Below are 11,010 nucleotides of genomic sequence, written 5' to 3' on the forward strand. Positions count from 1 at the left end.
GTAAATGTGCAGCTGGTTGCAAAGCGACTTGACGAGTTACTGCAGCCAATCCAGGAGCGCCGTTGATTTTCTATGGAGCTGATTGGCTGAACCCACAAAAATGGAGATAAGGATATTAATGCATATTTGATGTTTGAACTATTACAATAGACTTGATTTATCAAATGCCAATCATCCACTGCATAAAATAAAATGCACATCAACCTTTTCAGGCTTTGATCCACATTATTCCAACAGCCCAAACAATAACTTCAACTTGGAACAATTCTTATTGTAATAAACATCCATCCTTTAAGTCTCTTCAAAAAGTCATTTTTAAGTGCAATCAGCCGCTGCTGCTCAGTTTTTGAGCAGATGACCTTTTCTAAAGTCGGCGATATCTTCTGTCGTCGAACCAGAAAATTCCCCAGAAGTGATAGTTATTGAAGACTGTTCCCCACATGAGGGGCTTTCAGGCCACGGCGCTCTGCTGAAGCCTTTAAGGCTCTGGGTGCAGACGGATACCTGCACTGAAACGCCCACAGCCAGGCGAGAGGCCGCTCCGCCCAGAGAGAGAAAGATTTGGGTGGTGCTGGGAGAAAAAGCCCCGGCTAAGAGAAAGACGTATGAATCGCCTGAAGCTTTTCCTTCCCTAATCCCCCCGTTTTTTATCAAATCTGGAAGATTTCACTAAAAGCTGCTGAGGAGTGGAGAAGTTTCTGCAATGCTCTTTTGAAGGTGTTTATTAAATTACAATGAAGCCCAGCCACCTCTTCATACCCCCACAGTCTCCTTTCCTGCAGCATCCCTCTTCATGGCGGTGCAACAAAAGGCCGCCTCCGTATCCAGTTCAGTCGAGGCTTTAAGGGGTTTAAGTCCAAAATAGAAAGAAACAGAAGTTCTTTTCTTGTGCAAAGGGTCCAAAGCCAGAAACCCCCAATAAAGAAGCAAGTGGTCGGGTAAATGGGACCCCTCTTAAGAGCCCAGCCGTTGGGCCGTTCTCAGGAGTACAGCTGCTTCCATGTCATCTGCTGCTCATCTACTAAACTCATTTAAATGAAATACTTTTTTGTAACACTTTCCACTTAAAATGTTTCAGCATAAAGTCAAAGACAACCTTCAAGGTGAACTATTATGCTTCCTTGAACAGTTTAGGATCAGCTTACAGGCTTCACAAGATGTATTCATTACATTTTTGTACAAAATCATTAGATGAGATTTTAATCTGTTATCTAAGCGTCCTGTCACTTTAAATCCAAATAAGCTGCTGCTGGCCACGCCCCCCCCACCCCCAAACTCAACATTTACATTTGCAAGTGAAAACGGTTGCAAACAGAAACGCAACTATGGAGCCTCCTGCTCAACCAATAAGCAAGCAGCCATTGTACAGCACTAAACCGGCTGACTAAATGTGCTGGAGCTCTGCTGGGGTTGCTAGGTAACAGGGAAGGTTTGGCTGTGTTGCTAGGTAACGACGACCTGGGCTCACTAGGTGATTTTGAAACCAAAAACATTAATGTAGCATTTTTTTATTTAAGTTATTTATAGAAACAGTAGATAAATCACTGTGTAACTTTACAAATGACAACGCAAAGAATAAAACCTGTAGGAGTATTTAAAGTAATATCTGAGTTTAACTGAGTGTTTGTCAGGGAAAGCACTCCGTAAAGAAAACAGCTGTGGTGAAGCTGGAGGTGTCTGGGAAGATTATGGACACGAAACTGATCGATTTGTTGGCTTCTGATTACCAACGTCTACATGTGGAGAAAAGGCCAATCACAGTGACGGAGACAATAAACGGAAAAGAGGAGAGAGAAATTAGATGAGGTGAAGGAAAACAGGAGCATGAAAGATAAATGGCAGGCAGCAAAAGTGACAAGTAATGAACTAAAGAGAAGCAGATCAGACATGGAGAAACGGCGGAGGGACAGATTGAGACGGACGGCGCTGGGCCTGATGACTAAATATGGTGCAGTCCGTGTGCGGCTCAGCTGAAGGATCTTCCAGGGTCTGGTGCCGCGCGGCGCATCTGGCAGAGCAGCGAGAAGGCCAATCAGAGAGAGGGCGTCTGCTGAAACCCTCTCAGCTGCCCGCTAACACAGACATGAGCAGAAAGTGTTAGCAGTTCCCCCCAAACAGAAACCTGCTCTGTGTTACAGCTCAGATCTGCAGGAGCATCAAGATCACGAATGTTCTTAAAGGGCCGCCAGAAACACAGTAGCAAACAAAAATCACTGATTTTATGAATATATGCAAGAAATATGTTTGACGATAAATGTGAGTTTTTGTTACTCGATCACAGACTGTAAGTAATTTTGAGGCAGCAGTGGAGCAGAATCAAGAAATACTGCCACCTGCAGGTGGGAGTTAGCTTCACTTTGACCCAAAAGTTTTTGATAATTTCTGCGGAGAATTTGCTATAAACTCACAGTTATGCATCAGCGCGAAAAAGTGCGGCGGGATTGCAAAAACTCGATAACCTGGAGATGTAACAGGGCAGGATGGAAATTTACCTTGAAGTCTCTATTTTTGTTTCTCTTTAGAGTCTGGAGGGCCACATAAGAAGCTACAGTGGACCAAATTTGGCCCTCGGGCCTTGAGTTTGACACCTGCTCTACAGTAAGACCTCAACGTACAATTTATTTAAGTCATTGATTATTCTATAGATAATTCTGACGATTAATTATGTAAAAAGTTTTGCACGTTCTACTGATTTTTCTTTATGCCATTGTTTTTCTTACATAATATTAGAAATACTTTAAATAACTAAATAATTTGTTTCCTTTTTAAAATAAGAAAGTAAACATTTTACTGCTGAAAATAATATCGATCATTATTGGGTCAGTGAATAAAACAGTGACGTTATTCTGAAACAGTTGTTGTATTATGAACCACACAACCTTTGTCTGTGAAAACAAAAACAAAACAACTGAATATGATCTCAGTTTATTGCTGCACTCTTAAAAAATAATCTTTTTCTCACTGTAAAGTCACAACCATAAGACAAATGGTTAAAATAAACTTTATTCAGTGGAGGAATGACAACAACAGTGACCCCTTCTGGCTGCTTCCCATTGCAGGTGCTGCACCTTCAGAGTCGGCTGCGACTCCAACCTCTGGAAACGAGGAGCTGCTGCGGCAGCTGGGAGTTCAGCGACATGCGAACTAACCTGCCTCTCTGTCTCCACGACGTTCCTCTGGTGATCAACGGTGAGAATGTTGTTGTGCTAACATGTGACCACATTACCGCAGCGACACACACAATGGCATTTAAAGGTGACCCAATAATGTTTTCCTGAACAGTTTAGGATCTCTGTATGGCCTATTCAAAACATGTTCATCACTGTTTTTTGCATAAAATCATTCTTAGATAATGAGCTTCTAGTCTCCTCAGGTCTGCCTATTTCCAGCTGTTTTAAAGCGTCCTGTCCCTTTAAATGCAAATGAGCTGCTGCTGGCCACGCCCCCCAACTCAAAGTTTACACTCACACATGAAAATGGCTGCAAACAGATGCGCAATTATGCAACCGCAAATCTTTGAAAAGCAGAAGTGGAGCCTCCTGTACAACCAGCAAGAATGCAGCAAGTAGTTTCTGGATGGAAAATCAACAACAAAACACTGTCTTTTCCAGCAGCCATTGTACAGAGCATACAGCGTAAAACCAGCGATCGACCAGAAAACTGCAGCTGGTGAATCCCTAATAGAAAATCTACAAAATGTGAATTTTACAGATGTAAAAACTTGCCACGAGGACAACTGGGTGTTTCTTTTAGTCGGCCCAATTAGTGAAGGTGGGCGAGGCGTGTCTGTTGCTAACAGACGTAGCAACACAGAGAAGGAAACTGCGAGATGGCAGGGTGGTCTGGTGGCCTCAACGCAGACATTCCAGGGAACGTTATTTCAGCTTCTCCCTGACTCCAGGACATCACCCCATGCTGAGATGTCTTTCTTTCAAGCGAGGGCGTCTCTGTCAGAGTTCACAGATTAGGAAAACAGAAGTCGCTGAGAGGTTGTATTTGGCTTTGGGTGAGGAGGGAGAGAAACGGCTGAGACAAAGACTGAAGCTCCAGGGTTCGGAGGATCTTCACCTGGTGAGTGGGGAACATGACTTTCACTGTGGTTCTCATTTTAAACAGCAGGGGTCACTGCATATGAAACCTTTCAACAATCAGTAGCAGAAAAAGAACCTGCAGAAGAAACGTGTTTCCAGCCAAACACGAGTTTATCTGTTCAGTTTGACATGAAATGTTTCTATTGGAAGAGTTTGAAACATTTTGAATTAAATATTTCCTCTGTTTTTATTTAGATATATAACAGAGTAGGAGGGTCATACTAATTGTTTTTGTTTTACCAGAATAAAATCATATTACAAGAATAAAGTCGGAATTATGAGAATAAAGTTGAACTAATGCAAGAAGGATGCTGTAAAAATATATTATTATGAGAAAAATGCCATAATATTATGATTTCATTATTTCCACTTTATTCTCAGTTGACTTTTAAAAAAACTCTTGAATGTAACGTCACAAATCAGCAGATACTGTTCATTTGGATTTAAAGTGACAAGATGCCCTAAAACCCAAGATGGGCAGAACTGAACAGACTAAGAATTATTTTGAGTAAATAAAATGTATTTAACATGTTTTGCTTAGCTTACATCCTAACCTGATCAAGGAAGCAGAATAGTTCACCTTTAACGACTCAAGTCCCCACTTCTGTTTCATCTCACATCAGGTGTCAACTATATTTATGTCTGATTCAAGAAAAAAAAATAAAAGCTCAAAACAAGGATCCTTCTGTAAAACACAGGCTTCAGTTTTATCCTCAAGAAAATAGGAACATGAGTTATCATGAGTTATCATGAGTTATCATGAGTTATCATGAGTTATCATGAGTTATCATGAGTTATCATGAGTTTTCATGAGTTTTCATGAGTTATCATGAGTTTTCATGAGTTTTCATGAGTTATCATGGGTTTTCATGACTAACAGCCCTAACTAGAGGGGTTGATGTATTCGGATTCATGGTTCCGCTTTAAGATGTCCGCCTCCACAGGGGCGATGAGGATCCCCCAGTTTTCGGGCTCTGAGAGGAAACATGCTAGAGGTTTGGGATTCTCGCAGCGCCTCAGTTGGCATTCATTAAGGAGTGAGGCACGGCTGGGGGAGGAGCGGGAGCCTGGAGGGCAGGAGGGGGTCAGCTCTCACAGCTGAGGGCGTCATTAGCTGGGGGGGAGCGCTGACAAATTTTTAAAGCCTCCTCAGAGGTTCGGTGTGTGTGTCGGTGTGTGTGTCGGTGTTTGGTGTGTGTGAGAAGTTCCCTGGCCGGAACCCCAACCACGGCTAAACCCGATCCCAGCCTCCCTCCAAACATTTCAGTCTCACCACAATACACCTGAACTCCACTTCCAATAAAACATCAGAGCTTTGGAAAGAGTCAAAGCCAGCGGATCCAGAGGGAATCCGGGTCCATCCAAGTGAAATACTCCCAACCTTTCCACCTAACAGAGACGCTACGAGGAGAGAAGCCGAACGCCCAGCGGAGGAATGCGCAGACCTCTGCGGCCGAGCCCAAACGGTTGGCCCTGAATCTGACAGCAGCTTAGTGGATCAACAGAACCAGATCCAGAAGAGAACAGGAGAAGAAACACTGAGCAAGGTGGAATATGAGGACAAACCGGTTCTCAAGACTCCGACAGGTTGATTTGAAACGGCACTATCAGTTTGACGCACGTTTGCACTTTAGCACCAAAGGAAAGAGGAAAGTGCTGATAGGAGCGTTTGTGGTTGGGTTTATTTTTCATAAAGGTGCTTTGGGTGAGAAAACCTGCGGATGTGAGCCGGCAGTTTCTGGCACCGCCGACTCATTATTCACAGGTTAAACTGGGGTAGCGCAAGAGAAGCTGGAACTGCTTTCACCTTACGGAGCCTTTCATCACCAAACCTCCCCACATTCTGTCACTTTCAAACCACAAACTTTAATTTAATTTAGTGGGTTTTAAAGTCATAGAGGCAAAAAGAGTTCATATTTTACCAAATGAAAAACTGAACTAAAATTAAGTCCCAGCCTCCCATTTAAGGAAATCACACAGAGGCTCACAGTGTCAGTATCTTCAGCCGAGACATAAAAACCTGACAAACACGAAACTCCAACACGGTTTTTAGAGGAAGCTAATGCTAAGGCGCTATCCCAACACGGTTTTTAAAGGAAGCTAATGCTAAGGCGCTATCCCAACATGGTTTTTAAAGGAAGCTAATGCTAAAGCGCTATCCAACACGGTATTTAGAGGAAGCTAATGCTAAAGCGCTATCCCAACACGGTATTTAGATTAAGCTAATGCTAAAGCGCTATCCCAACATGGTATTTAGAGGAAGCTAATGCTAAAGCGCTATCCCAACATGGTATTTACTCTGAATGGAGCTGCAGGACAATCCTGGGAATAAAACCTGTTATTGGTTGAGATTAAACAAACAACTGACGTTTGTTTCAAATATGTTTACTATGAAATTCATTTTTTTCTGCTGATTTCTGCTTTTTAAGAACCTAGAACTATACAAACACTTTTACCTGCTGCTACTTGGTAATTATAGTCAATTTATTTGCAGTACTCAGTAAAACACAATCCATAACCACAGAAAACTCTTGAATCATTTCTAGGATCCGGGAGCAATAAAAGCCCACAGAGATTCCCTAAATAAAAAGAAAGTTTGTTATAAATCAGATCTGCTTAAAGTGTATTCATAATTAAAGGCAACCACAGAGTTCCCACAAAGCTGCAGTGTTGATGACTTATTTTATGAGCAGAAATGTTTCTGCCGACCTCTGCGAGGGCGAAGCTGGAGTCGCACTTTGTCTGGGATTTTTAACTGACAGGAAGACGGATTTGGGAGGGAAGTTGACCAGAGACGGAAAATTTATTGCTCCCCGTGTCGGGCTGTGATCTGTTTTCAAATACAAGAAATATTTTCCCTACATGTGCCGTCAAGATGCGCCTGAGAAAGCATGACACCCGGCGAAGGCAGTCAGAGCCGCAGACTCCTGACAGGAGGCCGAGGTGGACCGATGACCACGGCAAACAGGTAAAGAGAGACAAAGCGAAGGCTATTGGATGAGAAAGGAAGTGGTTCGTTTACAGGGATGGAAAGATTAGGAAGCAGAGAGGTGAGCCGCTGTTTTTAACAGCTTCAGAAGGCCGTCTGTGGTCGGCGCAGCCGTGGTTTCCCTAAAAGCCCCTTTAAGAGGAAAATGTTGGTTTTTCAGCTCATAAGAAACATCCACCCTGCTGCTGAAAGCAACGAGCTGCTTTGAACACGCAGGGGGAGAAAACCGCAAATCAGTTTATTAAGTGCCTGCAAGATTATGTACTGTATGTATGTATGTACTTAAAGACACACAGTGGGCGGATAAACAGCTACAGCTAGCTGGCTAGATAGCAGCGTAGCTAGGTAGCGTGATAGCTAGCAAAATGGAAAACTGGATAGATAGATGGATGGATGGCAGTTGGAAGATAACGAGAAGTAGAGCAGAAAAACTTTGCGGAAATAAAATGTTACTCTAATATTTTCAAACTGAAAAGTGTGGCATGCTTTTGCATTCAGCTCCACTTCCTTATGTAGAGCCGCCTTTTGCTGTGATCCTAAACCTGTCAGTTTATGCTCTACATATTCAGATGAACAAAACACATATGTGCTACTTTTATGTCTAACACATAAAATCCAAATTAAATACATCAAAGTTTGTGGTTTTAATGAAAGAAAATGTGTAAAAGTTCAACTCTGTTGCAGAACACAGAGGAATCTGCCAAAATGGTCAAAATGTTTCCGTAAATATTAATTGGTTTTGTTAAACTAACGTTGCTACAGAAATGTTTTCATGCTTTATGGTACATAAATGTGCAGAAATGAATGTTTTTATCTAGATAATAAGAGTTGGCTTGCAACTACATACATTTACTCAATTAACTTACTTTTCTAGTAACTTTTTTTTGGGAAAAAAGTACTTTAAAAAGTATTTTCACTCCATTGTACTTTTTACTTTTACTTCAGTAATTCTATTATGAAGTATTTCTTCTCTTACTTGAGTAAAATTTCTGGATTTTCCGCCCACTGAATGAGAAACAAACATGTTTTGACCAAAACTCCACCTGCAGTTTCTGTCAAAATTTTATAAATTCTTTATTGAAACTGATTTGGAAAAATTGTCTTTTGCCTGATTTTGTTATTGTTTGTTACTTATATTAATTATTGTCATTTTGGTCCTTAAAATACCAAAATTTCCACTTTATATTTTGGTCTATCTGCTGATGTCATTTTTTAATCTTAAATGATTGATGGCTTTTCACCAAACACGTTTTTACTCTTAATTTTTGCTGCTTTTACTTGAGTTCAGTTTTTTCAGTGCTTTATCCATCTCTGCTTAACAGACGAACATTTCTGCAGAAATATTTTCATCCTTCATGGCAGACTTTCTACTTCCACTGGTCTGAAACGCACGTTTTCATCCAAGCGGTCCACTTTTCTGTTGGTGCAGATGTGAGCGGTTCTGGATCTGCTCTGGGTCGAGCATCGGCACACACATGTGGACCCCACACACGTGCAGATTTCTCTGCATCTGGACGAAATGTGTGGCTAACAAATACAGGCCCAGCAGGGGGCAGGAAGTGGCAGAAGAGAGCGTGTAAATCTTCACCGCTGGTTCACTTCCCACACCGAGAGGCGGCGACCGGATCGTCCGGCAGGTTTACCCAACTTCCAGTTTTCACTCAAAACCAAGCTGCTATTTAAGTGAGAGGAGGTTTTTTGTGCCGCTTCTATTTAAAACACTACTCTAAATCTAAAAAAGAAAAAGGTTAAGAATGGAAACAATCCGGGGAAGGAATAACAAAACTTGTTTTCTCTCATTAGTACTCCCAGACTCGTGTATTTGCTCTGTAATTAGAGTCTGATCTGGTAACACTTGACAGCTGGGGTGAGAATAGTGAAAACATTCTGATCCCAGGTCAGGCTCTTTTTTAAGAGTCATTTATTTAAACTGAACCCAAAGAGACAGAAAAACAGGACAAACAAGGGACACTGAGCATCACGGAGCCCAGCGAGCCGCTCAAGTTAAAGAAACATCACAGAGTTGACCTGTTTCCCCTGCATGCACTGCAAAAACACTAAATCTTACCAAGTATTCTGTCTAGTCTAATGTAAACATCTGAACACATTTGAATTAAGTTAAAACTAAGCTACAGGTGATGTTTCAGCAAAAAATAAGAGTTTGTTTTCAGTGAATATCTCCTTAATATTGATTAAAATGAACTAATTACTGTAGCATGAAAGAATGTTTAGTTAACCTGTTGGTCTCAGGTTGTCATTCACAATGACAGGGGTGTCAAACTCCAGTCCTCTGCTGTCCTGCAGTGTTTAGATGTGCCACAGGTAAAAAACAGTGGAATGAAATGGCTTAATTACCTCCTCCCTGTGTAGATCGGTTCTCCTGAGCCTTGCTAATGACCTAATTATTCTTTTCAGGTGTGGTGCAGCAGAGGCACATCTAAAAGTTGCAGGACAGCGGCCCTTGAGGACTGGAGTTTGACACCCCTGTCACTAGAGGACCCAAATTTGGGTCCTCTAGTGACAGACAGGTTAATGGTGAAATAATCTGCAGTGGAACTAGAACCGGGTTGCTAGGCGACGGGCTGGGCTTGGCTGGGGTTGCTAGGCGACGGGCTGGGCTTGGCTGGGGTTGTCAGTGGAACTAGAAGTTTTTCATGAATATTAAGGAGCTATTGACTTAAATCTTGCTCAGAAGTTTGTTTTGTCTTATTTCAGGTGAACTAAGATATTTTCACTGGAAACTGGACCAAAAATACTTGGTAGGATTTTGTGTTTCCCTGCATACTATGCTGTTTCACTGTAAAAACTCTAAATTTTACCAAGATTATTTGGTGTAGTTTGTACCGCAAATATATCAGCATAATTAAAATAAGAAAAAAAAAACTAACAGTAAATTTTCAGCAAAAAGTAGGAGGTTGTTTTAAGGAGGTTGTTTTAAGTAAATAATTCCTTAACATTGATGGAGAAATTCTAGTTTTTGGCTCCACTGGCCTTTAGTTGACAAGTAAATAACTTTTCAGTGTGAAATACAATATTTCATATTGATGGTTTTTTCACTTGTAGCAAGACATTTTTCCTTGTTATAAGTGAAATAATCTGCCAGTGGAAGTAAGACTTTTTCATCAATATTACCTATTTATTTAAAATAAGTTCCTATATCTTGTTGAAAAGTTAGTTATAAGTTAGTTTTGTCTTATTCAAAGTGTAATAAGATATTTGCAGTAGAAACTCGGCAAAAATACTTGGTAAGATTTTCTGTTTTTGCAGTGCAAACGCTTGCAGAGTTGAGGCCAGGAGAGATGCAATTAAATAATAATGATTTCTTGTAAAAAATAAAGATAAATGATCGGCACATGACCTCCAAACTCCTGGTTCCACAGCGAACGGTGAGAGACGTGGAGCCGTTTCTTCATGGACTGATTCCTTTCATTTGGGGTGAGAGTGAGAAGTAGGTCAAATGACTGACACTGATTCAGTGAGCAAAGGGGGAATACTTCGCTCTGCTGAGGCACTTAAGATAAGCAATCAGGGAGGGATTCTCACTTTCCCTTCCCAGATTGAGAGCAGCAGCAGCAGGATCTTCATGATTGGCAGGATAATTGTCTCCTGACAGGCCAGCAGCTCAGGGACCCCGCACCGCATTGCACCGCACCGGATTGCACCGGATTGCACTGCATCGGCGCACCGCACCGGATCGCATCGCGCCGCATCGCACCGGATCGCATTGCATCGGCGCACCACATCGCACCGCATCGCACATAATCGCACCACATCGCACCGCATCACATCGCACAGCATCGCATCGCACCACATCGCACCGCATCGCACCACATCGCACCGCATCGCACCACATCGCACCACATCGCACCGCACCGCCTCGCATCGCATCACATCGCACCGCCTCGCACCGCATCGCAACGCACCCCATAC

The 11,010-nt window shown here is 42.1% G+C and overlaps 1 protein-coding gene and 1 long non-coding RNA gene across 2 annotated transcripts in view; one reads left to right on the plus strand and one right to left on the minus strand.

Annotated features, from left to right (window-relative positions):
• LOC106955589 (uncharacterized) overlaps window positions 1-3,356 on the plus strand; it is a 31,561-nt gene extending 28,205 nt beyond the window's left edge. The window contains exon 2 of the long non-coding RNA XR_001426614.1: window positions 3,060-3,356. This is a non-coding gene — a long non-coding RNA (uncharacterized LOC106955589). The remainder of the gene's footprint in view (window positions 1-3,059) is intronic.
• Window positions 1-11,010, minus strand: part of ntn2 (netrin 2) — a 68,613-nt gene that overhangs the window by 48,223 nt on the left and 9,380 nt on the right. The gene's annotated exons all lie outside the window — the stretch shown is intronic.

This window comes from Poecilia latipinna, unplaced genomic scaffold (genome assembly GCF_001443285.1).
Source record: "Poecilia latipinna isolate Pla-1442-1.1 unplaced genomic scaffold, P_latipinna-1.0 Scaffold751, whole genome shotgun sequence".
Taxonomy (NCBI): Eukaryota; Metazoa; Chordata; class Actinopteri; order Cyprinodontiformes; family Poeciliidae; genus Poecilia; species Poecilia latipinna.